This window comes from Rhinolophus sinicus, linkage group LG07 (genome assembly GCF_036562045.2).
Source record: "Rhinolophus sinicus isolate RSC01 linkage group LG07, ASM3656204v1, whole genome shotgun sequence".
Lineage (NCBI taxonomy): Eukaryota > Metazoa > Chordata > Mammalia > Chiroptera > Rhinolophidae > Rhinolophus > Rhinolophus sinicus.
The window spans coordinates 1,646,350-1,674,197 of record NC_133757.1 but is presented as its reverse complement, the minus strand read 5'-3'; positions in this window follow the sequence as shown (position 1 = coordinate 1,674,197).

Below are 27,848 nucleotides of genomic sequence, written 5' to 3'. Positions count from 1 at the left end.
CTCCAGCTCCGTCCTGGGGACATAGATGAGGGTGGGAGTCCTCTCACCTGATAAATGGAGGTGAGGGGCTCAAAGGGGCAGCAGCACCAGCCCCAGCCGTGCAGGGGTCGGGGGAATGGGAATGCTGCCCTGAGGTAGTTCCATATGGAAGGGGGGAGTCCCATGGCCGGGTCAGTGCCTGCCGATGGACCCACAGCCAGGCAGCCACCTGCAGGGGTGTTTGGGCCAGTCTCCCTGCCCCCAGCCACTCTCCATGGCGTTGGCACCAACGCTGCCTAAGCAGATGGAGCAGCTGTCACTGCCAGGTGGGCAGGGCCTGGGGTTGGGGGCGGGGTGGGGCAGGGCCTGAGGAGGAGGTGCCCTGTGAGTGGAGCCTTCAAGCAGAACAACCCCGGGACCACCTGTCTCTGATGTGAATGTGGGGCAGGAGCCACCCCAGGGCTCAGAACCTCATGGGTCAGGGACGCAACTGCGTGCTGTCAGGTGGCGGGAGGGGACAGGATAACACCAGATCTTCCCATTTTCTTCTAGGATCTAGATTGATGGTTGGCCAAGGGCAGGGCTGTCAGGTGCACAGCGCTTCCAGGAATGAAGGAGCCAAGTCCACAGCACCCTCTGCTAGGCTGTTATCCCGACAGCCTGAGCAGAGCGAGGGGCAGGGCGGCGTGGTCCCCCAAGACGACCTTTTCGTTCTATTGATGGAGTGATCCTGGAGCACAGTTCCTTTTTTGTGTTTATTTTGTCGTTTGAAATTTTCTTTAACTAGGTGCCAGACCTGGTACAATTCTTTGTTTCACTATTTTTCTTCTGCACGTAGATTACATGTTTGCAGTAGCGTCTGCTGTGAATTTTAATTACGATGCTCGACTCCAAGGGGCCCTTGAAAAGCAGCCAGCGTCGTCGTTAGCAGTCCAGACCCATGTTTAGGGCACAGACAGAGGGTTGCGAAGTGTATCAAGGGACTGGATGCAAGACAAAGGGAGTGTAATCCAACAAGCCTCCCCTTGTTCTCTCCCCTCCCGCCTTCTTTTTGTTAAAAGACCTCTGTAGCAAGGGACTGATATGCATAGAATTACTTTCTGGTTTTCTGTTTTTGGCCAATAATTGTTCTTTGGTTCTTTAAGGCAATATCACAAAGCCTCAGTAGCTTTTAAACTAGCAGTTATGGGATTTGTAGCTTGACTGAAATAGAAAATGCAGTTCTGTGTCGGTCACTTCAGACTGCAAAAAAAAAAAAAGGCTTGTCGGGCCTCCTGAAAATGGGCTGCTGCTTCTCACCAGCCTGGAAGACCTTCCAGGATTCAGTGGAACGGACGTGCGGGACTCACCGAGGCCTGCCCTGTCATGTTGAGTGGGGGGTCAGTGTCCTTCCATCCGTAACCCTAAGGGTCCTGCTCCATTAAACAGGCCCAGGTCTCATGTGCCCAGGGGGATGGTCCTCTGGCTAGACGTGGGCTGGGCTTATGCCCTCACGGGGACACTCCTGACAGCTGAGATCGTGTGGGGTCTTCCTCCATGTGAAGACTGCCTTTCATTTCAGAAGCAAAACTGCTGATTGAAAACTACAATTATGTGCTAATTATCTCACTGCCACTGTGGGCAGAGGGAGCTGAGAGCTGGGGGTTGCGACACACCCCCTTGCAGGCCGCTGCCCCAGGCCCAGCTGCATTTCCGGGCCTCCAGGCAGGAGGTCTCGCTCTGCCCGCATGTCCTGTACGTGTGTCCTGCAGGAACAGGCGCACACAGAGACCACCCTCGGGAGGCTTGGACATCCCGTCTGTGCAGGGGTGGCACCTGGGGACAGGGCTGTGCCTGAGTCATGGCTGCGACCAGACGATGCTGGCCCAGGGACTCTGGGTCAACTACCTGTGACTTTCTGCTGCGCCCTTCTTAGCCAGGTCACCCAGACCGCCAAGTGCCAGCTCTCGGTGACAGTGGGGATGTGCTGAGGGGGCTGCACACACCAACTTGGAATTTCAGGAGGGTCCCTAGGAGGCCCCCTGTCATCCTCACCCGTGGACGGTAATACTGTGTCCTGAAAAGGTGAAGTCATTTGCCTTTCCCGAGTCTCAGAGCTGGGACAGGAGTCCAAGGTCGTCAGCCCCAGAGCCCAGGCTGGTGACGACTGTGCCACTCTGCCTGGGACCCCCTGAGCCAGCCTCACTCCCCTCCATCCAGGACCCTGTCGTTTCCTCACCCTGTTGCATCTTAGGAGAGGCTGTTCCCCATCCACGCTTACTCTCCTCCCTCCGTGCATGGCAAGGCAGGCCCTGGCAGAGCCCTCCTGGGCCTTACCTGGACGCACACCCAGGTGTGAGGACCAGCCCCCAGTCAGAGGTGTTGCTGACGCGTTGGGAAAACAAACGTCTTAAGGGATGAGCTGGGGGATTTTGCAAGTGAAATGTCTCTAGTAACTGAGTTTCCAGACAAAAATGGACAAAGACCTAGTCTAGTTGTTAAGCAATGATTTCAGCTCATTTAAATAATAGTTCGCTATGTGGTTTTTAGCATGTACCTCGGAGGAAGTTCAGAGCTTTAAATGATATCACTGTAACAAAGCTCCATTCTCATCTCCACATTCCAGGTGAAAAAGTTTTCTCAGTTCATAATCTATAAACATAAATGGAAACAGGAGCAGTCTTTGAGCCCAGTCCCAATCTAGCAATGAGTAATAGAATTCTCCAAGGACACTGGACCATTTGGACAAATCAGCCCCATCCATTCATTAAATGACACATTTGTAATAAAGTGTTATTTTTTTGTTTAATATGTATCAAAATATAGAGAACACTTATGTGATTTTGATTGTGCATAGTAATAATGTAGAAAAATTCAATCCAGAAGAAAATTATTTTTAACGCTTATAGTCTTATGGTCCCTGGAAATAAAAAAAGTATATATGTTTTTTGTATCAACATTCTTGTGCAGAGAAGTGTGGTAGGATGACGAATAACACAGTTTCAAGCATAAACACTGACCCTGTGGGAATAAAATGCTGGGGGAGAAAGGGATGGAAATACAAGTTTAAGAGAAAGAAAACAGAAATATGTGAGTTTTCCGGCTGACCCGTTCTTGAGTTATAAAATGGGTGATGGTGGGTATGAAATGCCTTGTTACCTGGGTTCCTTCTGTTTCCTGCATTTTATAATGAAGTGACAGTTTCACTTTCAAATGATGATACTTATCGTGTGCCAGAGTGTACAACCCATTCCTCTGTCTGAAACTATAATGACAACTTTAGAGGTCACCTTGCAAATGCCAAGGGCATGTGAGCAAATGGAGGTGTGCTGCACACCTGCCAAAAGCACCCCTGCAAATCTGATGTAATTACATTTTAATTTGCATTTTTAATTAACTTAATTTTAGAATAGTTTTAGATTCGCCAAAAAGTTGCAAAGATCTACGGAGTGTTCCAGCTTATCCACACCCAGTTTCCCCATAACAACAGCTTTTTCTGCGGCACGTTTGTCACAACTAATGCATAATACTGACCCATTTTCTAAAATTTATTTATTTATGTATTGCTGACAATATCTGAAACAGTCTCAGAGATATAGAGGAAAAAACAGGGTTTCTAGGTGGGAGGGGGTGGGGATGACGGAGAAGGGGAGGGGATTACGAAGCACAAATGACCCGTTTTTATTAAAGTCCATGTTTTAGTCTCCTCTCAGTTGTTGCCTGGTGGCCTTTCTCGGTCCCCGGATGCCACCTCATATATCACATTTCATTTCGTCTCATGTCTCCTTCGGCCCCTCTTGGCTGTGACAGTTTCTCAGTCTTTCTTTATTTTGGTGACCTTGGCAGTTGGCGGAGAGCAGGACAGGTGTTTTGTGGAATGCCCCCACTGGGAATCCTCTGACGTTTCTCTCATAGTTGCACTGGGGTGATGTGGTTTTAGAAGGAAGACCACAGAGTAAAGGCCATTTTCATCACATCGTATCAACGTGACTTATCGCTGTGGATGCTGACCTGGGGGAGGTCGTGTTTGTCAGGTGTCCCCATGTCAAGTGACTCCTATTGCCGTCCATACTGTCCTCTCTGGGGGGATGTCACTGCACCGCCCCACTTAGGGGGTCGCAGTTATGCTCCACCTCCTGGGGGAGGGGCAGGGTCGATGTAACTTTAAACATTGTGTTTTCAGATTTGAGTTTGCTCATGGTCCCCAAACGGGGCTGTGTGTATGTTGTCAGTCTGTGTATGTTGCATGTGTCATGTATGTTGTGTGCATGTTGTAGCATTGTGTGTTTTGTATGTGTTGTATTGTGTTCATGTTATGTTGTGCATATATGTGTATACAGGTGTGTATATTGTGTTGTGTGTATGTGTGTGTGTGTATGTTGTGTCATGTGTGTGTTGTGTGTGTTGTATTGTATGTGAATGTGTTGCTCTGTGTATGTTTTGTTGTGAGTGTACATGTTGTGTGTTGTGTTGCATGTATGTGTTGTGCTATGTTTGTTATCTGTACTCATATGTGTGTGTTGTGTTGCATGTATTATGTGTGTAGGTGTGTGTTGAGTTTATGTTGTTATGTATGCTGTGCTGTGTGTGTGGTGTGCGTGTATGCGTGCCCACACACCACACACACCCCTGGAGTGAGTGAGGAGGCTTCATCCTGGATTAGATGTCAGGCCCCGTCTGCCACATGGCGGCCTTGCCACATACGGTAAATGTACCCAGTACATTCATCAACCTTTTCATGGAAAGGAAATTCATTGGGGGAGAAATCAAACAAATGGTGGTTTGTTGTGCTTTAGACCCAGAGACTCAGGGGCTGTTGAGACGTGAGCCGACCAGCCCCTTGTCCTGTCACTGCCTCCTCCTCAGAGATGGGCTCACAGCTGCTGCCTCCCTGCCCAGACCCTCCTGCAGCTCATCCACCATGCTCAGCTCTCAGGGAGAGGCCGCGGGCTCCGTGGAGGGAGCCCGTGAGGCTGTTGTGGGCCCACGTGTCCTGGCCTCCTGTACCTGCCACCCTGGGGGAGCGGGCACCTGACTGACCTCTGAGCCCGGGGCCCAGGTGCGCCCCCCTCCCCTGCTCCACCGGCTTCAGACCTCTGCTTTCCCCGACCCTGGGACCCCGACTGCTCTGGGCTTGGCTTGCTCAGGCCCCTGTGCCCCCTGACCCCCACCTGAGTCGCAGACATCCCCACCTTGCATGAAGCTGTGGCCCCCGGACCTGGAGGAGGCCCAAGGATCCACCCCACCATTCCTTCGGCATTCAGCATTTCCATGGCGGGATGCTCTGAGTACCGGGCCTTGAATTCCTGAAGTCGTGTCCCTGCTCCCTGTTGCATTTTGGGAGATGCTGCTCTCCAGTTGCATGGAGGCGATGGCGCTGCTCAGGGGCGGTGTCCCAGGTGGAGAGGTCAGTGGTGCCTGGCAGCACCTCGCTGCTCGCGGCCACCTGGGCCCTGGGCCCGCATTCTGTGGCCTCAGAGGGTGGCTGGTGGCACTGTGCTCTGCCGTGCAGGGGACTGAGGAGCTTCCGGAAAACCCCTGCTTACTCTGGTGTTTATTTGGTGCAAAGAAGACTGTCCCCTAAGCCACCGTGAGGCTGCCCCACTGCTGGTGGCTGGGCAGAGGCCCCATCCCACCAGTGCCCATTGGCTCCTAGGAACAGACGCTCCCAGCAGAGTGTAGATGAGCCCAGGGCCCTGCAGCCACCCCCTCTTACCACAGCCACACAGTTTTGCCCAGAGTGTGGCAGAAATGCACCTGGAAAGCACCTTTGATTTGAGTGTGTGCGTGTGTGTGTGTGTGAGTGTGTGTGTGTGTGAGTGTGTGAGTGTGTGTGTGTGAGTGTGAGTGTGTGCATGTGTGTGTGTGTGAGTGTGTGTGAGTGTGTGTGTGTGAGTGTGTCTGTGTGTGTGTGTCTGTGTGTGTCTGTGTATGCGTTAGCAAGGAAAGCATCCAGCCAGCCATCTCCTCCTGGCCTATTTTCATCAGAAACACCTGAGCCCTTACAGCTGAGAGCATTTTGAATTGGGAATGAGGCATCTCATTCTGCAAATGTCTTTCTGGGATGCCCTTCAGAGGTGTTTACAGCCTCGCCAGCCCGGCCTCAGTAACTCACGTGCATGTACGGTCGACAAGGCATCACTCTGCTCCTTGGGCGGCCGTCTCTATTCGGAGCTCTGAGCCCCTCAAAGTGCCACATCCGTCCCAGGGAGGCTCAGAACACAGCTTCCCAGACAGTCTCATCCACAGCGTCCACGATTTGGAAAGGGACCCTCTGGCAGGTTTGTTGGAGACTGGTCGTTTCTGGTTGCTGTATTTCACTTTCATTAGGGTAATTTTGTTGCATGTGTAGGGCGGAGAAGGTAGACTCGATACCAGAAGATTTGAAAGACTTGTCACCCCAGCACAGGAGGCTAGGAGCGCAGCGCTCAGGGCAGCTCGGCGCCCCCGACACAGGTACCAGAGACGAAGCGTCGGGGGCTGGCAAGGGGCCCAGGCCACTCTAGGGGTGCTTTCTTGGGCTGGTTGAAAATACTTAGACACCTGGAAATGTGTAATTTCACAAAACTCCATTTTGATGTTGACTCCAGGATAAATTATTACCATTCTTCTCCCTCTTCCTGTTTCATGTTTGAGTTTGATCTGTGCTATAGCCTAAGTAAAGTTTGAACCCCCAAGACACATGGCCCTGGAGGCTGGTGTGCAGACTCTGCCGTCTTTGCCTCAGCCAGGATGCTTCCGGAAACAACCCACCGCTTCCCCAGCCCCGCAGGAAAATGGGGGGTATTTTATGGTCATGAGCTAGTGTTAGTGAGTTCTCCACACTGTTGTGCTAGCAGCATGGGTTTCTTACTTGGGAACATAAAGTGCTTCCTTTCGAGGGTGTAGTTTTCTCTTTCTGAGCATTATGAAATCTCGTAGTTGTAAGCAGCTGGGGGTGGTGGTAAGAGTGGCACCTGGGGCTCTGCAGGAGGAGAGAAGGGTGTAGCATGTCCTACTGCAGGGTGGCCGGTCAGCCCAGAGGCTCTCTGTCATCCCCCTGGAGTCCCCATTGACAGGGCAGCCAGGGATTCCTGGGGGAGGGAGCGTGTCAGTGGAGTGGAGAGCAGCAGAAATGAGGAAGAAGGGGCGTGAGAAGCAGTGTGCAGTGAGGGGGGGCTCTGCCTGCTCACGTGGCCCCCCTAGTGGGGGGGTCCTCCACGCCACATACAGGGCACCGGCCCCCCCGCTTTGAGCTCCTCCTGGCACCCCCATCATGTGAGAAGCATCCAGACGACAGCACGCGTCCCCAGCACCCGCCTCTGCCAGCAGCCGAAAGCCGTGCCTTTGATGGCTAAGGTGTCACAGACGGGCGGGCGAGTGAGTCACCCGCCAATACCCCTGTGACGAGAGCACCATTTCCAACTCCTCATCCAGTGGTGACACTCTCACTCATATTGAGGCCTCTGGGAAATAGCATTTCCTCTTTTGAGGAAAGAAATTAGCATTTCTCTTTCTATGTTGTTGACAGAAGGTCCTTTTGTGATTCCCAGTTGCTCAGGTGTAAATCTCACAATTCCCACACACACCTGTGATCTCTGCACTACTTTTTAAACAGGAGGAAGCACAAAGCTTCAGACTGTGTGTGTGTGCGTGTGTGTGTGTGTATGTGTGTGTGTGTGTGGTGTGTACCGTCTGAGGAAGGGCAGCATGGGGTCCAGTCAATTCCGAATCAGCCCGTGCGTGCTGGCCCCGGTTGGCCATCATATTTCCCGTCCCCCAAGGATGACCAAGGGGCAGGGTCTGTCCGGGCTGTGGAGTCTGCCACTGGGTTGGGTCTGAGGCCAACTGTCCTGGGGCCTTGTAGGGGTCAGTTGACTTTGGGATCCAAACACATTGGGGTTGTAAGAGGAATACGTGTGACCCTGTTCTGAGTTGGATGCCTGCGTCACAGAGAAAAGCTTCCCATCTCCAGTTCTCTCCCATGACTCACCAGCGTTCTTCAAAATTGAATGCTCCAAAGAGAAAATAGACATCTCTGTAGAACATTCCTTCATTCATTCATTCATTCCCCGGCTGCTCACTGAATGTGTCCTCCAGGTCAGACTGCGTTCCCACTGGATAATAAGATTAAGGAGAAGGCGAGGTCCCTGCCACTACAGACCTTCATCAGGTGGGAGCAGATGGACACCCATCAACTAACTCAGGTCCTAGTGTAATTATAGCTGGGAGAAGAGTGACAGAGGGAAATGCTGTGCAGATGCAGTGGGGAACCTGGGCACCGTTCTCACTTATCTGCAGATGGAGAGCCCGATGCCAGGCTCCCGTCCCCAGTGGCACCAGGCTGGCAGCAGGACCGTCCAGCGTGCCAGGGGCTGCCCTACCTCGTCATCGTGCACATGGCTAAGAGGCAGGTGCTGTGAGGGTCTGTCCTGGGGCAGGGCGGCGGCTGCGGTTTCCCCTGGACGCTGTCCCTGGAGCTGTGTGAATTGCACGCTTGCAAACATCATGCTTAGGGGTCTCCCCAGTGAGTGGCACATCAAGGTTTGTCGAATTTCCCATCAGACTAAGTAGGAGAGGTGGCTCTTCTAGGTAAATCATGTCATCACCACATTGAAGTTGAGTGTGTCTCCTCAGAGGGCACACGGTACCCAGGAAATAACATCAAGTCCAAGCTGTTCTCCCAAAATAAATACAAACTGATTGCCACCTGCTTCAAAATCAAAGTTGATAACATTACAGCAGAAAGAGCATTTATTTCCATACTAATTTCCTTTGGAAAATAATCCAGGAAGGCCCCAATCCTGTAAATCTTGATGAAAAATCAGACTCTGAATTTGTTAGACAAATAAATGGGACCATGCTGCTGGTCTCGGAGCCCAGATCTATGGACGTGTTGGTTCCCCCCAGGGGGGTGTGAACACAACAGGGCAGTCGGGGCTGGGGATGCTGACCCATCCTCACCTGGTGGAGAAGCAAAGCTTTGTGCAAAGAGCAGGTGAGCTCTTAACCCTCCCCTCAAGTGAGCAACAACTGCTTTTATTTGGAAAGAAGCACGGTGCCTTTTAAATCACATATCCAGTCAACAAATGAATCATGTTTTCATTTTAGAGAGTAGCATGGTTCACGGGGAATTTTTAAAAGCTGGAGAGGTCGTGGAGAGCGTCGCTTGCAAATAGACCCTTTTCACACATCTGAGCTGAGACTGGAAGCAGAAAGCTGGCGAGTGGCCAAGAGGGGGCGCTTCAGACCCGCTGGCTTTCCTCTCCTCCCACCCACTGTGCTGAAATAAGCGTCTGTTGTCATTCCTTGTAAAAAACCCTTTCTCTTTTCTTTTTAAAGTGGAGTTTAATCTCAATTCTCTGTAGGGACAAGCAGAGCTGGATGAAGTACGGACCTGGTGGGTGTCTAAGCAAGTCCTCCGCACCCCCTGGTGGCACCTGTCACTGCCGGCTCTGAGGGCACCAAGAGCCCAGGGGCATGGAGGCCTTTGGAGGCCATTTTGTTGGCTGACCCAGAGAGAAGTTTCCAGAACTTTGTTACCTGGGAGAGGGCACTGAGAGATGTGAGCAGATAGCAAGATTTCTGTGTTTATCACTGTCACCTGGACGAGGGCTGCTCCCTCCCACCCTGGGCCAGTGAGGGGCTCTGTCCCAGGCAGGCATCTTTGTTCCCACATCTCCACTTCTCTGGGCCTGCACCCCCTGCCTTATTTGGATGAATTTGTAGAGGGCGAGATACCATGTTTGTGCAATAGGACCTTCCCCTGAATTTCTTATGTGATGTGAAGAAGCTCTGGAAAAGACAACAACTCTCCATGAATGTCCTTTTTCTGACTCAGCCAGTGACACTGAAGTCAGAATCTCAGTCGCAGTCGCCTGGCACTTTAAGATACTCCGCAGTGAGCAGAGGGGTGCCCTGTGGAGGTTCATTTATAAACGGGCTCTAAAACGGTGGCTCTTTCTGCTCCACCACTGTCTGCCCCTCAGGGCTCAGCTGCTCCGCTGGAAGCTGAAGTCGGTCTTGATTGTCGCTCACTTGTGGGACCCGCTGCCACTAAGCTTTCTTGACAAATCAGATGGTTACATCTGCGTGTTGTGTGCTCTGTTTAGTTACATAGGTGGCAGGAAACGAGCTGGACTTTAAACTCTACTGTGTGTTCCTGGGCCATGCAGTTCAGTCATAGCTTGTGACTGGTCGTCTGTGAGCCCAAGTGGTAACTGTGAGTAGAATATGTCCCACCACAGACTGGAAGGTCCGATCGGCACTCAGCTGTGGGGTGCACATGTGCTTCTCAGCCAGGCGCGGGTCTGAGGTCGCTGACCGGTGGGCTCCATCAGCCACACTCATCGGGAGTCAGGCGGACAACTGAGGGCCGGGTCTTCTCCTAAAAACCCATGTGCTATGGGGGATGGACACTGCGACTGGTCATCCCTCTGTCCATCCAACTTCTACAAATTATTTGTTTATTTATCCAGCCAGATTTTACCAAGTGCTTCTGTGCCCACACTTTCTGCCTCATGAGTGACAAATGCTGTGGAATTAGGACTCAGGGATCATGGTTGTAGCATCAGCTGGTTAATGTTCATACCCTAAGGATTATACTTGTCTTTGAAGTTACAGATCATGATTTTGCTCTCTTTTGAAGACTAAAAATCGCACATTTTTAAGACTTCCTTTCCACCCTTTGCTTCATGGTGAGCTCTCTGGAGACGTGCTAGTTCGTCCTGTTCCCCTGGGCCGCTCCAGCAGGGGTTGGCCAGAGACCTGCTTCTGGACCATCATGGGACCACCCATGTCCCCTGCCCAGGGGCTGTGTCCCACTGGATCTCATTATTGAGCTGGTAAGACCCATCCTCCCTAAACGTCAGCTCCTGTTCTCATTTGCACTGTCTGCCCATTCGCATCCTAAACACGTGCTGTTCCTCTCTTCCTGAAGAATCTGGGAGGAGGCTAGATTAAGATTTTTCAACAGGATTTTAAATCTTAGCTTGTCCCTTTACCATCCATCAAGACATTGAATGTTAAATCTGAGGGTTGTAAGTTTTGAGGCTAATTTAACAAAGACTGATGTCCTTTGGGGACTCAGTTGGTTGATGAAGCAGGTCCCTCCCCCCAGCCCCCATTTGCACACGCTTGGCTCAGCCTCCTCCCTCCTCTCCAGGAAACACTGGGTCTTCTTTGCACTTCCCCGTCTTGCACTTCCTGTCCCCATTGGAGCAATCTGTGCTTGACCCCCGTGGGGTGTTCTGCTCTCAGATGTTCTGAAGAACGAGAGTGTCAGCGAGGCAGCTCGGCTCTCCACGGGCTGCATCAGCCTCATCTCCGTGCTGTGGCTGTGGGCTTGCTGTTTCCTCCACGCAAGACGCCTGCTTCTCCCCTGCTCCTACATACAGCACCCCTGGATTCATGACCATCTCCCCGCCTCCTCCTTCGAGGCACACATTCTGCTCAGTTTCATGCCCTTCTGGCCTGCACACCTGGTTTTGATCTCTTCCTACTTTGAGCCTTCACAGACTGTCACTCACTCATCTGTCCATCCATCCACCCATCTATGCTTCCTTCCATCCATCCATCTATCCTTCCTTCCATCCATCCATCTATCCATCCACCTGTCCATTCAACCACCCATCCTTCCTTCCATCAAACATTTACAAACCTCCCATTCTGTGCTTGGAACTTTGATAGAAATGAAAAGTTATGGATCCTGCCCTCAGGAAGATTCATTGCTGCTAAACATTTTGAAGGAATCACCCATATGTTCCATCCTGACTTTCTTCCCCTCAGTCTCCTCCTCTGTGCTCTCCACGGGCTTCTACCCCCATCCCACTCCCACCATTTCACCAAACTTCCATTTAAGGACACCAACATCCTCCATGTTGCTAAAACCAATAGAAAATGTTAGTCTTTACCTTACTTGGCCTTTTGTCAGCTTTGGGCACAGCTGAGCTCTGTCTCCCTGTGACCCCACACCCTCCGTGTGCATGGTAATCACTGTATTACAGACAGGAAGTGCGGCGTGTGTTGTTAGGAGACTGACAGGTGAGGCTCCATGCTGTTGGTCTGGGAGGAAACTGCAGCGAGAGCACATCAGCAGGGCGGACATGCTTCCTGTTGATCAGCTGCCTGGTTTCTATTCCGAGCCTTTTTTGTCTTGGGTCTTCTCTCTCTTCTCTTTCTGTGTCAGGGTCACAGGGCTTGGCCATGGCTTTGTTCTCATCTCACTGACTCTGTCCCCCATGGGTAAGAAGATGCTCTAGGGTCCCCTGTGCCTTCCAGACACTGTTGACTGGACCACTTGCCTCACAGCTCAGACCTGGCTCCCGAGCCCCAGACTTAGATGTCCACCTACCTAGTGACACCTCCACTCAGGTGTCGCTCCAGAATCATGAATTGTACATGTTTAAAATGAAATTCATCATCTTCCCTCTCGCTTTCCTCCCTTGACGATTATCTCCTCAAAACAAGTAGCAAACGAACCAGAAGGAGAAGCCCATTCCCCTCTAAAATACCCGTGTCAGTAAGTACACATAGACGCCATCGCTGAGGCCGGAAATCAGCCCCCACACCCGGTCCTCCTCCCAGTCCTGGGAGTCTCTGCCCTCCTCCACCCCGCACTCCAGCCCTGCATCGTCTCCTGCCTGGTCCCTCCCACTCATGTCCTGTCTGCTTTCCTGCTGCCCACTCTGGCCCCCGGGCACCACTGCACGGTGGTCTGTAATGATGCAATCCCGATGTGGCCGCTCCCTGCTGAAAACCCGTCGTGTCTGGCCTTGCCCGGCAGCCTCTCGCCGCTCCAGTGTCCTGTCCCAGGGCTCTGCTCCCTGCCCATTATTTTGCAGCTACACTGCCATCTTTCAGTGCTCTGACCTCCCCAGTTTCTCTTCATTTGGGAGACTTCACATGTGTTTAACCCTCTGCTCGGAAGGCTTTGTGTTCCCTGCCCCCCTTTCAGCTAAAAAACTGTCACTTCCCAAAGTGGTGTTAGATGCCTCTGGGATACGTTTATACAGAATTAGCTTGAGTGTTACAGCGGCAGGCATCCTATGAAAGGGAAACCTTTCCTGTGCCAGGATTTATCCCCAGTGTTGCAAACCTGTGTGAGGAGTGTGTGCGCTTCTTTACCCACGTCTCCGTCCCAAGCCCAGGGCTGTGTGGCACACAGGAGCCAGACCACTGACACGTCGAGGAGGCAGCCCTCACAGCACCACTGTTTTCTGCTGCACGTCCTGCTTTCCGCTAAGCTGCCCACTCCCTCAGGGCCCCTCTGCTGGGCCAAGCTTGCCATGCCCACTGAAGGAGAGTCCAGCAGAACAGCTGGCTGGCTTGGCAGCTCCGCACGACCTTTAGCTCAGCGTCCTGGATTTCTGGGCCCTCTCAGTGTGGTCACATTTCATCAGCTTGGCCATTGAGTCCCCTTTCCTCCTGGTGACCATCAGAAAGAGAGTTTTCTTTTCCAAGTTTATGGCCTCAGTGGTTCGATCGCAGTTATAGTGCCCCTAGCAGCTGTTACTCCTTGCAACAGTGGCTCAGAAATGAAGCTGAGCTTGGGCTTAATGAAAATTGTCCCTTGAAAGGTTTGAATTTGGAACATTTATTCTGCATTAATTTCAAGTAGACTCTAAATTGAACAAAACATTCTCTGTCTTCCCTCTCGGTGGCAGGTTTTAGCTGACAAATGGACACCAGGGTTGCCTGACTCAATTGCAGGCATTGCGACATGCACATTTCAGTAAATGGCCTCATCTACCCGACACCCGCCATGCCAGTGGGTCTGGACCCCGCTGAGCTTAATGAGGGCTGGAGTGTTGAAAGTACTGCGATGCTTTGTCCAGATGAGACAGGCAGCACACTTCAGTTGCTTGTGCAGACGCTGGCAGAGCCATGCAGAGAGGGACATGGGGAAGAGGCCAAAAGATTCTGTCCCCTGAATGGGGACAGATATGGCTAAAGAGTCCCCCTCCCTACCTCACCGCTTTCCACAATCGGGGCTGTTCTGCAGGGTCAGCTCCAGGATTCCCCCACAGTGTGATCTGGGTGGTAATCGGTTAGGAGTGGGTGCTGGAAGCTGCGTTGGCACCACACAGCAGATAAGACTGAGAAAATGCCAACCAATGCTTCACGATCAAAGAATGAAGGTCGTGGGGTCGATGTACAGCCTGCCTGGGACACACTGACTCAGTGCTGGGCATGATTTGCAATGCTGCAGTCCGGCTCCAGAAACACACCTTACCCGCTGTGCCATCTGGCCTCCAAGCCCGTAGGCAAACCAGCATCGTGGGCAGGCACATGCACAGAGACCCTTACCCCTCTGGAACCGTGAGTCTAGGCTGGGATGGTGTTAAAACTGTCCTTTGTCACATCTACGGAAAGTCTAAACTAGACCTTGGTGTGTAACTGACTTTGAGTTACTATACTTAGGAGAAAAAAGACATAATTATAAATTGTTTATATGATGGTTATTATTTCCAAGGGAATTTTATACATCATTTGCTTTCTTAGTGTCCAACCTGAGCCCTGAGCTTTGCTGCAGAAGACCCTCCAGCTCTGACTGGTGCCGTACGGTTCCATGGTCTCCCAGCTCCGTGGCCCCGTGGTACAGGTGACACCCCTCTGCTTGTTCATTTCTTTTCCACTCCCATTCGCCAGGGATCCAAACACCACTATTTGACTCATCAGCTCAGTGGGGTACGGTCAGGAAGAGATTTTAATATTTTGTAAGAACTGTCTTCAGCTGTGTGTTGCAGCCTCTTTCCTCCTCCTGCTGTCGTCTGGGCAGAATTCTGGTCCCTTTTGTGTACGAAAAAGCCCAGCTGTGCTCGACCTGAACTCCAGCCTCATCTGCTCCCTGCCCCAGAGGCCCCAGAGACGTGCAGTGGGAAGCAAGTGTGGTCCCGTCTTTCACTCCTTCCCTCTTGCCAGGTGGCTGTCTCCACTCGTATGTCAGGATGGAAAGGGGACGAGTGTCCCTCAGTCATCTGGCTGCTGTCGGAGTACGTTGCTGGTTGTGGCTGGGTCTCTGGCATGTGCCCTCCGAATGGCAGCTTTGCAGTGCTGTCTTCTGGCGGGGGCCTTCCTGAACGGCCTGCATGTGCCACACCAGGGTCTCTTTAGGCTCCCTTCTCTGCCGTGGGGTCCCTTAGCTCACTGAGCCCCTTGCCCACCTGGCTACAGTAAGATTTCTCAAGCCCAGCAGTGTCCATTCCAGCATTCACCTGCCCGATGGGGTGGGGCAGGGGTCTCCACAGACCACCATTCTGTCCTGTCTGCCATCTGTAAGGAAGAGCCGGAGGTGCCGAGCCAGCCTTAACAGGGCTCCGTGCACCCGTTTCCAGGCCCAGCCCTGAGCAGGCTCCCTAACGCTATCCTGGGCAGGAAGGGAACCCCCGCCCTTCCCTCTAGGCAGCGGGCATGTGCTCTGAAGTCTCGGCTCTGCTCTACCCCCGCCCTGGGGGGCTGCTCCTCTGGACCTGGGCAGGGGAGGCAGCAAAGCCAGTGCCATCCTGTCTTAGGAAGCGTCCAGGGGGCATCTGCCTCCCCCCTGTTGGCAGCGCTTGTGGAATGTGAAGTTTCCAAGTTTCTGTTGCTTCTCTGTCCTCAGCTTTGGGTTCTGAGAGCCCAAGTAACACAGCTGGTGCAGTTGCTTTCTCCTAGTCTCCAGTAGGGTCGTGCCCCTGTTCCAGGCTGCACACGACTGGCTGCCCCTCCTCCCCGTCCCTCCAGCTGCAGGGAGATGCACGGGTCCCTCCCAGGGCACCGCCTCCCCCCTCCCATCTCCCCTGGGCACTGGCTTCCTCTCTCTCTTCCTCCTCCATCATCTCTGTGGTCCAGCAGACGTTTGCGTCAGGTATGCTCCTTTCATGATGGAGAGTCGTCTGTCGTTCACCTCTGAGAAGCTAAGGTGTCTGGGCAGCTGAAAATGAAACGACTTCAGTACAACTTTCTGAGACCAAAGTTGGTTTTTAAGCAAGTCATTGAAACATTGTCCTGTTTGTTTGCTAGTTATCGGACTATTTGATTTTTCATTTTCTTTTGAATCAGTGTTGTCGTCTGGTACGTTCTGACTAGGATTTTTCTGGGCTCTTTGATAACGTTTTGTTGGGTTCCATGGACGTGGACCTCAACCAGGCAGCCGTTTAGGCTCCCGTTCTGCTTGCATGTGCTTCAGGGTCTGGTGTCACTTTTGTCCTCTGACAAGTGGCAAAGGGCTGGCTTTGTGTTCAGACATTTATTGTATTTTCCAGCATTACTTAAAAAAAGGACAGGTATAGGAAGAACACCCTCACACACCATCTAAATTCTTAGAAAGATTGCCTTTTTAGTGATTTGTTTCTTCTAAAAGTTAAAAAAAGCACCACATTTGTATATTTAAAGGAGGAATATATTTAATTGATTACAAACCAGATGCATTTGCAAACCTTTCAACGGCAATAGCTCCATCAAGAAAGTGCTTAAATAAAAAGTAAGTTACTGCAATTTTCAGGTTGAGTAATAAAGTGTGTGTAATTACAGTGGCTAATATATGCGTTTAACGAAGTATATCTATCTTTTCTCAGGAGTGCCATCAAGCAATTTGTGATGAGGTCCGTGTGGTGAGGAAGCAAACACTGTTCTGTGTGGTTTAGGTCCCAAGTGGCTGATAGCACCTTACACCTTACGTGAATCAGCCCAGTTGTGTGCTAAGGACCATGGGATTTGTCACCAGCAGGGTCCTGTTGTGGCCCCAGGGAGCCTCTGGTCAAAGAGGAAGACAGACAGACATCCACGGAGCTGGCATCGCAAGCACCAGGTCCTGTGGTCGGGACTGAGGCCTTAGGGTCAGACAGCCCTGAATTCTAGCTTCTTTTAACTGCTGTGGATTTGGGGAAATTTCATAAACTTCTAGAATTTTGATTTTCTCGTATGTTAAATGGGAATAATAATTGTAATAATCATGTCGATAGGCTTTTCAAGACTTGTAAAACATTCGTGGTGATGATGATACAAGCCAATTACTTAACCATTATTATGAGCCTCCCGGCAATGGTTTGCAATCTCCCAGGCTGCAGACATAGCTGGGAAGGCAGAGTGACACTCGAGGAGGGCTATAAAAGTGGATCAGATTCAAAGCGGGAGGAAAAAGGGCATTTTATGCCCTATTTGTCCAGACCTTGTCATCTAGTCCCTAGACTCGATTTCCAGGTAGGCTAGTTTAGCCTTACAACGGTTAGAACTATTTTTATAATATTAGATGCACAACTTTCTAAAATTGCTTGTCTGTACCCCGATGATGGTATCTACGCGGCACCCAAAAAGTAGCATTCTGAATTGCTTTTAAAAAAATACATTTCCAAATATTTCAATCCCTTAACTTACATTTTCCAGAAAGCATCGAGGAGACACAGACCCTCTTCTCTCTCATCTGTTTCTCTTACGTGCCTGCTGCGTCCCAGACCTCTCTGGAGCTTTCTGGAAAGTCTTCTCCCTGAAGCCTGCCCAGCACATCCCACCCTTTGAGTCCCCTCCTTAACCTGGCTTGGCTTCAAAGCCTCCAGTCAGGAGACCAGAGAGAGGCGGTGGGAGAAGCGGTGAGACCCAGTGGGGTCTCACTGGCCCACAAGGGGAGAGTGAAATGGGGCAATGCTTGCATCTGCCAATCTGTGCACACAGCAGTGCATGGAACCCTGCCTAGTTAATGAGGCACTGGCCCTGCTGAATGGTGGGTGCCTCCCAGGACCTCCAGGGCAGTCTCAGGTGGGGAGCAGGACACTGTCATCCCACAGAGGCAGTGCGGTTGGCGTCTGAGAGCTTCTGGTGACACACGCTAGGCCTCAAGGGCCAAGATGCTGTGCGGCCCAGCCCACCCCCACCCTCACCTCCAGACCTGCCCCTGTGTGTCTGTCTCCTTCCTCAGGTCAGCAATTAGAATAATGAAGGTCTTCCCTGCCCCTGTGACCTGTCCTGTGCCCCTCCTGGTATCTACAGCTGGCTCCGTCACCTTCTCCCCGGTGTTTTCCTTCTCTACTACCTTTCTTCCCGGACTTTTTTTCTAGAGTCCTCCAGAGTCCCAGAGCTGTTACCAGTAAGAAAAAGGAAGAGCTTGGTTTGCCAACTGCCTGGGATGTACGCACGATCTTTGACTCTTTGGCCATTTTATTCTTAAGAGATCATTGCACCCACCGCCGTCTCAGGGATTCAGAGAAATTCCAGGCAGTTGAGGTTCTCTCTGCCTCTGGAGCAGTGAGTTAATTCCTGACTTCTGTCGTCTGGCGTAAGCATTTGTGACTGTCAGTAATGGACGGGTTTCGCTCTGTGCTGAGTCTGAGACCAGTGTGGAAGGGAGCGTCTCTCAGAATTAAGAATGTATTGTCAAGGGTCAACTAGGAGATCATTTTCGGTGTCTGCTATCACTATTAGTGAAATGAAAGGGTAAAACAGGAGGGAATGATGCCGGAGAGACCCATAATCAAAGGTTTTCTTAATGCAATTCAACACATCATTTAACATTCATGACATTTCTGTTATCGGTTTCACAGCAGGTGACAAGCAGTGCAGCCTGGGAAGGTTTGGTCGGGCTCAGCTGATTGCGGGTAACAGAGATATCCAGGTGGGAGCTGGGGGGACAGGACCAGCTGGAGGGTGGGGTGCTGAACACACAGCGTGAGAGCTCCTCCCAGTCAAGCAGGGTGGCGATGGAAACGCTGAAGGGTGACTTAGAGAAAGAGAAGCCCACTGGGCACGCTTTATAAATACTGCATTTTTGACAAACATATACGGTGTATACACGTGACATGTATAAAGTGATACGAGTGAACCCAACATGTGCGTAGCCACCACCCAACGTATGAAAGGTCATTAGTGGTTCTTGGAAGCCTGCCAGGGGCCTCTCCCCTTAGCTTCAACCCCCTTTCCCACCTGAGGTCATCACCAAGTCAAGTTTGTGGTTCCCACCCTTGCTTCTGTTGATTTTGTGTGGGTACCAAGCACGAAATAATATCTTACTTACTTTTGCAAAATTGTGGGCTTTCATTGTACTCACAGTGCATGCATTTCTCTGTACTTGGTTTACGTACGTGTGTGAGATTCTTCTGTGGAGATGAATGGGGGGAAACCATAGTTCATGCGTCTCACTGCTTTATAGCCTTCTATTAAATGCAGGTGGAATTATCTATCCATTCTGCTGTCAATGGATTGCGTTCAGGTTTCTGCTGTTACAAAATGCTGCTATAAATATTCCTGAATTTGTCTCCTGGTACATGAAAACAAACATTTCATATATCTGTACGTATGCACATATATCTTTCAGAGCATTGAGCTGTGCACATCTTTCTGTTTAATGAGATAATGCCAATGTTTTTCTATCCCCCGGCTTTATTGAGATATAATTGACATGTAACGTTGTACGTTCAAGGTGTACAGTGTGTTGATTTGATAGATTTGTATATTACAACACGATCACCACCACGGTGTTAGCTGACGCCTCCATCACGTCACATAATTACCATTTCTTTTCTGTGCTGAGAACATTTCAGATCTAGTCTCAGCCCCTTTCGAGTGTGTAGCCCAGTCTCGTTCCCTGTCGCCGCCGTGCTGTCCACTAGGTCCCCAGGACTCATCCTGCTCTCAAGGTGATGGCTCCCTTTCCATCCCCACCCCAAACTCAGCTCTGTCTTCCTGGCAGAACTTGCTACTGAAAGATTTCTGTAGTTCTTCCTCAACTGGTGTCTCATTGTGGTTCTAGCTGCCACTGGCATGGTCATCAGGGAGCCCGAAAATCTTTTCATATGTTAATGAAACTTCTGTTTGAAAGTTTTCCTATTTTCCCATTGAGCTGATAGTGTGTGTGTGTGCGTGTGCCTGTGTGTGTGTGTTTTAATTTCCTTGAGGAGTTCTGTACATATCCTGGATATTAACTTTTAGTTTTTAAAAAATTGTTGCAAATACAGATCACCACATCCTTCCTGCTGTGTTTTAGGAACAGGTACTTTTTATTTTAATATAATCACATTTACCCAACTTTCCTTTCTGCTTCTGCACCTTTGTGATATTTAAAAATCATTTCCTTCTCTAACTTTGTAGCGATGTTTCCTGATTTTCTTCTCAGGGTTTTGCTTCCCCGTTTAAGTCTGCAATCCTTCGGCTTCCGCAAAGGTGAGTGTGACGTGGTTCGTGAAGTCCGTCCCCGATGTACTCGCTTCACAGTGGGTCATATTCATTCTGTCACCCCGCTTCCTGCCTGAGGTTCGGGTGGGGTCCCTCTGTCCGTGGCACCCCTGTTGCTGAGGGGCGACAGCTGCCGGGCCAGGGCCAGCTGTCCTCCTCGTGTGCTGTCTTTCTTTCCTGCCTGGCTTCCTTCACAGTCTCTGACTTCGGGGCTCTCCAAGGACCTGCTGCAATGTGCACGTCCTGTGTTTATTCTTTGGGATTCACTGCTTTTGTGATTCTGAGGATATATCCTTTCTGTGTAGGGAGCATCTTGTACATTATATCTTCCAATATTGCCTTGCCCCATCTCTTTCTTTCTTTCCATTAGAAGCTTCCATTAGACATATGCTAGATTTATCTCACCATCGCTCATCATTGCTTTCCTGTTTTCTGTTCCTTTACCTCCCTACGCTGTGCTCTGGATTCTTCTGAGCTGATTTCCATTCCCCAGTTCTTTCTGCATCTGGTGTAATCACTTGCATTTTTAACTTGACTATGTCTTTAATTTTGGTAAGGGCTTTTCTGTTTATTTTCAATCTGAGCAGTCATTCATCTCTTGTACTTTGATGATATTTTCTCTTTTATTTGTTCAAATAATCAAATATAATTATTTTGTATTTTGAATCTAATATTCTAATATCTGGAGTGTTTTGAGTCTGATTCTGCTGCTTGTTATTTCTCCTAATTGTTACTCAGATGCTTTATTCCCTGTTCTGTTATTTTATTCTTGATCTCGTTTTCTGGGGTGGAGGCTGTTTGTTTCCTTATGTTGGGGCAATATTTGGATTTGCCTCTGCCAGGAAACCGGGGGACCCCAGACTTACCACCTGCGACCACTTTGGATCATGCAGACAGTGAGATGGCGAGTCTCAAACCCCAGTGAGGCTGGGCCGCTCTGTCAGCATCACAGGGGGATGTCTCCACTGCACCCAGAGTCAGGCCGTGACAGCCATGTTTCCTTGCTATCTTCGGTGGCAAGTTAGAATTTATTTTTATTTTCTGTGAGGGTACCCTTCAGGGCTTCTGGCTTTGTATAGTACTGTCACTCTGCAAGGATGGACAATGGAAACATGTGGTCACTGGAGATCAGTCTGTGAGCCCGGGGAGCCTCCAGATTTGGCGCTCACCTAATTTCATATTTTAGCGCTATTTGCAGCCTCTGAGGATTTTTGTAATTTCTTGGTAAGTTCGTCCATGTACTTGAAATAGCATCTTTTATATTTTCCCAGCATTTTTAGATCTTTGGGCAGTGGAACTATTGCATGGTAGTTTTGTTCTGTGTTAAGTTGGCTAAGTTGACGTGTAAGTATTCCCAGAATGCTCTTCCTTGGATGGTTTTGGAATAGAGTTGACCAAAGGAGAAGGTGGCATAAATTTCAGAATGTGGAGGCAGAGTGTCAGCCCTGTGCTTTGAAGGCCATCGCGGTCACGTTCAGAGATGGGTGCTGCCCTTCCGGCAGCCGCACACTTGTCCCCACCCTCCCACGCTCTGTGTCCAGCACCATCCCTCTCTGGCAGAGGCGTCAATCTCCCATATCCTTTACCACCAGCTCCCTGGTGGCTCCTCTTGGGCAGTGGGATGTGCCTGGGTTCTGATTCCCCTGCAGACCTCAGTGCTGCAGGAGGGCTGGCGACCCGTGTAGGGACCAGCCCCTGTCAGAGCCCCCTCACCCTAAACACTCGCAGGGTTTCTGCAGCCCGGATCACACTGATGGAGGAAGACGTGTACGCTATCTGGTGAGCTGTATTCCCCCGAAGAGCAATCCCAGTGCAGAGATTTGGGGGATCCATGGGCTTCTCTGCAAATGTGATAAAACTTACGGGTCTTTACCGTAGAAGAATAAGCAAAAGTACAGATCAACCACATTTTCCTTACATTTTAGGGAGTACCAGGTCATAGGTAAAGACTCTGATGAGTTATTGGAGGCAAATACCCTTTGACTATTGTCTAATAATAAAATCATGGAAAACAAGTCAGTCATTTGGCATGAAATATATAATATGTGAATTTTTAAGAGCTGTAGTTTGCCTCTTTAAAATATAAACTCTGCAATTAACGGTTTTTATAAATCTTTCTAATGTGGATTACATGTTTTTATTCCCCTTTTAAACCATACTCGACATAATCGTTACTTAATGTTTCAGGTTTATAATAAGCATAAAACGATAGAACTTAAGTATTAGCAGGAAAGAGTCATGCTTGGTCACAGTCTGAGTGTTGGAAGAGGGTCATATAAACCCAGCATTTTCCTTCGCGGGCTGTTGTAAGTTTCATTTGACGACCTGGCTCCTGACGGGGTGTCCATGAGTTGAAACTTTCCCAAGGAAGCTCGCGGTGGCCGGAGATTGGAAAGAGCCTCTGCCTGTGTCCCAGCCGCCTCTCTGCCGTGACTCCTAACGCCTGGGCGGCATGTGATGGGTCGCGGTCCCTTTCGGGTGACAGAGCCAGTCTCAGCATACACCCTCGTCCTCCCTTCTCAGTGTCCCCCAGCCTGCCTCCCCCCAGAGCAGGGTTTAGTGCCTCCACCACGCGGCGTCCTCTTCTACCTCTGCTTCTCATTTTGTGAACAGCCCTCTACGGTGTGTGGTCTACATCCAAGCTCCACGGTTTCTTGCTCATTCTAACCTTAAACGTGACCTAAAATGGTGACATCAATAGTGGTCGGGTTTCAGACAAACGGAAAGGAATGATCCCGTGTGGTGTGGATGAGAGCCAAGGACAGGATAAACTAAAACTGGACAAGCCATGTTTCCACCTGCTACCGCATATTGCTTGGAACACCTGAAGGTCAGAGGCAGGGAAGAACAAAATCCAGAGATTAATGCTTTCTAGGAAGTTTCTGAGGAAGGATTGCATCTGGGCGTGATTACGGAAACATTTTACAGGAAGTTGAAGTGGCAGTTCTGCTCTGGAGATTTAAGCGAGGAATTGCTAGGAAGGCAGATTCCCTTCCTTCAAGCTCGTACAAGTTTTGATGTTGCCAGAAATGACATCTTTGGCTCACACCATGTGTGTGCATTGGAACAAGACGTTCGTCAAAACCAGCCCCAGGACTGGCACCTGCATCGTCTTCTCGTGAAGTCCACATCACACTTTGCAGGTGTCACCTGCCTACACTTGGCAGGTGGCTAGTTTTCAAACAACAAAGTGAGTTCAGTCACCTGCTCAATGGTGTTTGGCAGAGAACATGAGCTCGGTCATATTTCCAGCTTGTCACCTTGGTAGGATGTGCTGTGAGAGGAAACGTTTGCTGCCAAAGGAGTGTCATTCGGAAGGCTGTGTCAACATTTGTCAAGTGTCACAGCAGAGAAGGTGGCTAGGAGTAGGGCCTTCCCCGACAACCTTCACTTTGCTCTAATCTGCTTGATTTGGTGGCACTGTTGGGGGTGGGGTGGGGAGATGTTTAGGAAGTGGGGAGGGCCTTTTGTCTAATGTATTACTTGAGCTTTGGAAATGGCCCTTGATTAACCTCAGGTTTTTATACCATTCGTGTTTGACGGAAAGGTATCATATTTAGTAATTCTAGTACTTCAGAACTGTCGTTCTGGCACATCTGATCTGTCCTTCTTACAACTCTAGGAGTTTCCTTCCTAAAATACAGTTTTGATCACAAATCCTTAACACTTAAAAACATATTTTAAAACAAACCACTTTTTCGGTTTGTTTTAAAATATCTTGGTAGAGGCATATTTTGCATATCATATTTGTCACCCTTTTAAAGTGTGGTTTTTAAATGTAAATTTATTTTAAAAACTTTTAAAAAAGGAAATTGACCAAGTTGTGTAACCATCACCATAAATTAGTTTTGGAACATTTCTGTTGCCCCAATATGCTTACTTGAGCACATTTATCTGCATTAGGCAACTACTGATATAATTCCTATCTTTCGTAGCTTTGCCTTTTCTGGATATTTCTGAGAAATCAGATCACACAATATGTGGCTTCTTGTGTCTGGCTTCTTTCACTCATTGTAATGTGGTGAGGACCACCCCTGTTGCAGAGCAAATCTCCAGTTTTCCCTTTCACTGCACGGCAGTATTGCATCATCTGCTTAACAAGTGAGGGACACGCAGGTTCTTGCCAACTTGGGGATAGTATGAATACATGTTCCTAGTATACAGCAAAGAACTATGCAGAAGTCTTTGTGTGGAAGTATATTTCCACTTCTCTTGGGTGGATACTTGAGAGTGGAATTGCTGGGTCATGTGGTAAATTCATGTTTAACTTTCTAAGAAGCTGACAAACTTTTCTGAAGTGGCCGTGCTGTTTTCCATTCCTACCAGCAATGCACGAAGGTTCCAGTATTTCTACCGTCCATCCAGCATTTGTTGTGGTCTTTAAAAAAAAAATAAAAATAAAAAAAAAAAAAAAAAAAAAAAAATATATATATATATATATATTATATATATATATATATATGTAATAGCCATTCTAGTGAATGTGAAATGGCATCCAATTGCCATTTTAATTAGCATTTCCCGAAAGACTAATGTATTAAGCATCTTTCCATGTGCTTATTAGCCATTTGTATATTTTCTATGGTGAAATGTCCATTTAAATTTTGTGAGAATGTTTTGATTGGGTTGCTTGCCTTTTTATTACTGAGTTGTAAGAGTTCTTTGTATATTCTGGACTCAAATACACTGTTAGGTATATGATTTACAAATATTTTCTCCTGTATCTTTTTATTCTGTTAAGGTGTCTCTGAAGAGCAGAAATTTATAGTTTTTGTGAATGCCAATTTATTGACTTTTTTCTTTTGCATGTTGTGCTTTGGGTATGATAGCTAAGAACTTTTACCTCATTAAGGTCACAAATATTTTTTTTCACCTGTATTTTCTTCTAGAAGCTTTATAGTTTAGGTTTCACTTTTAGTCTATGGAACATAGAGTTATATTTTATATGTGGTGTGAGTATATACCATGCATATGGTATGAGCAACTTTCAAAGTTTTTTCTCTTTTTTTGCATGTAGAAAATTGATTTTCCCAGCACTATTTGTTGAAAAGACTATCGTTTCCCCACCAAATTGCCTTTGTCCTTTGTCAGAAGTCAGTGTTCATAACTGTGTGTCTATTGCTGGAATCTCTACTTTGTTCCTTCAATCTGTTTGTCTATTTTGAAAATTATAATGTCCTGTTTTGATTACTAACTTAGCATTAAGCCTTCCTGTCAGGTAGCGTTATCCCCCCAATGTTGTTATTTTTCCAACACTCTTTCTCATTATTCTAGGCCCTTTTGCAATTCCATGTGAATTTTAGAACCAGTTTGTCAATTTCAACAAAACCTTGGATGAGATTCTGTTTGAGATAGCGTCGGATCTCTAAATCAATTTGGGGGAAATGGACGTCTTAACATTGTTGAGTCTTCTGACATCTGAACAAAGTATATATCTCCATTCAGTATTTGTCTTTAATTTCTCTTAGCAATATGTGTACTTTATAGATTTTATTTTACATATGTATGTTGTTGGATTGATCTATTTTCCATAGTTTAATGTTTTAAATACGGTATAGTTTTTAAATTTAAATTTCCGATATAGAAATACAATTGATTTGGGGGTACTGGTGTCATTTTTACACTTCAAACTTGTTAACCTCACTTATTTGTCCCAGTAGCTTTGGTAGATTAGAGTTCATGGAATTTTTGCCCTCAAAGCCCATGTCATCTCAGAATAAGGACAGTTTTACTTCTTCCTCAATGACCACGTCGTCTCAGAGTAAGGACAGTTTTACTTCTTCCTGGCCAATCTGCATGCTTTTCATTTCTTTTTCTGGCCTGAATGCACGGGACAGAACTTTCAATACAATATTGATGGAGCAGTGAGGGTAGAATCTTATCTTGTTCCTCCCGATTGGAGGGGAAACACCCACCATAAAGTGTGACGCCAGCTGCAGTTTTCTCAGAGATTCCTGTACAGAGTTCCCTTTCATTTCTTGTTTCCTGAGAGTTTTTAAGGGGAGCAGATGCTAGATTTTGTAAGATGCCTTTTCTGTTCAATTGAGAGGATCACATAGTTTTTATTTTCCTATTTGGTAATATGGTGAATTACGTTGATTGATTTTCAAATGTTAGACAAACCTTGTATTTCTAGAATAACGCTTACCTGGTCCTGATATATTATTCATTTAATGTATTGGTGGATAATTTGCTAAACAAAATTGTGTTTAGATTTTTTTTAAAATCTGTGTTTATGAAGAATATTGGTCTTTAGTATTTCTTTCTGATAATGTCTTTTTCAGATTTTGGAATCAGGGTAATGCTGGCTTCAGAGAATGAATTGGGAAGTGTTCCTTTCTCTTCAATTTTATAGATGTTTGTGATGAATTGATATGTTTCTTCCTTAAGTGTTTGGTATAATTTACTAGTAAAGCCATCTGGTTCCGGAATTTTTTTTTTTTTTTTTTTTTTAATGTGTGTGTGTGTGGGGGGAGGGGCTGTGCGAAGTGAATATTCTTAAATGCAGATTCAATTTCTGTAATAGATATAAGGCTATTAACATTGTCTATTTTTTTTTTTGGTAGTTTATGTCCTTCAAGAAATCTTTCATTTCATCTGTGTTTTTCAATGTAAAGGCTTACAGTTTTTCATAATATTCCCTTATTATCCTTTCAATACCCATTGAATTTATGGTGATATCACTTCTTTGATTCCTAATATTGATATTTGTGGCTTTTCTCTTTGTTTCTTGGTCACTGTATCAGTTGTGTTGATCTCCTCAAACAACCGGATTTGGGTTTTATTCATTTCTAATTTCTTCTTCATTAGTTTCCAATTTGTTCCTTATTATTTCCTTTTTTCTGCTTACTTTGGGTTTAATTTGCTAATTTTTTTCTGATGTTTTAAAGAGGAAGCTGAGGTCTTTGATTCGAGACCTTTCTTCTTTTCTAATTTTGACTGTTACCTGATGTCCAGGGTCTTGCACGCTGTTGTTTTATGTTTTTCTTTTTGACTTTTCAGGTGGGACAGTAACATTACTCCTGTTGCTCCCCAGGGGGGTGGCAGAAGTCCTGTCTCCCAATGTTTTTGCCTGACTTTTAAGGCCTTTGAGGATCTGGCTTCAACCTGACTTTCCTACTGAATTGCTCATTATTTGCCTGTCTTTTGAAATTCCCTAGAAAGGGCACCTATTTTGTGCTTCTGAGCCATTGCACACTGCTGTGGCCTGAATGTTGATGTCCCCTCCCAAATTCATGTGTTGAAATCCAAACACCCACTGTGATGGTTTAGTAGGTGGGGCCTTGGGGAGATTCCCAATTCCTGAGTGTGGAGCCCTCACGAGGCGGATTAGTGCTTTATGAAGGAGACCCCAGAGAGCTCCCCACCCGTCCATCATGTGAGGTCACAGCGGGAAAGTGCTGGCTGGGACCCAGGAAGCAGAACCCGCCCCCACCAGAAGGGGACCAGGTTGGTACCTTGACCTTGGACTTCTAGCCTCCAAACTGTGAGCAATACATGTCTGCTGTTGGTAAGGCATCCAGTCTGTGGTTTTGTCATGGCAGCTGGGGAGACTAGGACATACGGCTGAATGCCCCTTGCCACTGTCTTCCAGTTGTCAGTTATTGATGCTTCATAGCCCAGGTCAATGTCAAGAATTTCCCTCCCTGCTCTGTTATCTATCTATCTATCTATCTGTCGGTCGGTCGGTCGGTCGGTCGGTCGGTCGGTCGGTCTGTCTGTCTGTCTATCTATCTATCTATCTATCTATCTATCTATCTATCTATCTA